This window comes from Phytophthora parasitica, assembly GCF_000247585.1.
Source record: "Phytophthora parasitica INRA-310 unplaced genomic scaffold supercont2.10, whole genome shotgun sequence".
NCBI classification, from domain to species: domain Eukaryota; phylum Oomycota; class Peronosporomycetes; order Peronosporales; family Peronosporaceae; genus Phytophthora; species Phytophthora nicotianae.
This window is the reverse complement of record NW_008648996.1, coordinates 972,796-973,393: the sequence shown is the minus strand read 5'-3', so window position 1 is coordinate 973,393 and position 598 is coordinate 972,796.

The following is a 598-nucleotide window of genomic DNA, read 5'->3' as shown; positions in this document are numbered from 1 at the left end:
CTTCGGAGCCGCGGCGGCAGAGGATAGCTACCACTGATACTAATATTATAGGCTGGTTCAATTTAGAGCAAGTATGACATGTGGTTTTAGACTCAAATTCTCCATCTATCCCAGATCGAAACTTTCGAGAAATGGAATAATAAATTAAAGGAATAATACTGTAATTTTTGTACGTTTACTTCGTACCGAGGCATTACCAGTATAAACTAAACAAATGGTACCTCGCCCTCCCGGTGTAGTGTCAGGTGTTTAGTATCAAATGTTGTACGAGGAATTTATTGAAACTCAAAGAATTGTAGCAACCAGACGATTAATGTACTGAGTGCACATTTAGTCAGTCCATCAATCATGAGAAGCGTGAATGTAGCTCATGACCGACAGTTTGGATGGGTCCTTCAAAGCGACAGGGTAATTGTGTGATGATGGATTAGCTGCATGTACGAATAGCAATTTATTGGATATCAGCCTTTATGGCCCGTAGAAAGTGAACATAATTACCGGTATTTTATTGAGCCGATTCCTGCAAAATCTGTGGCAAAGAGATTTTTTTTTTAGCTAACAAGACTTAGCATCTGGGGATCGACGCGACTGTATGTCA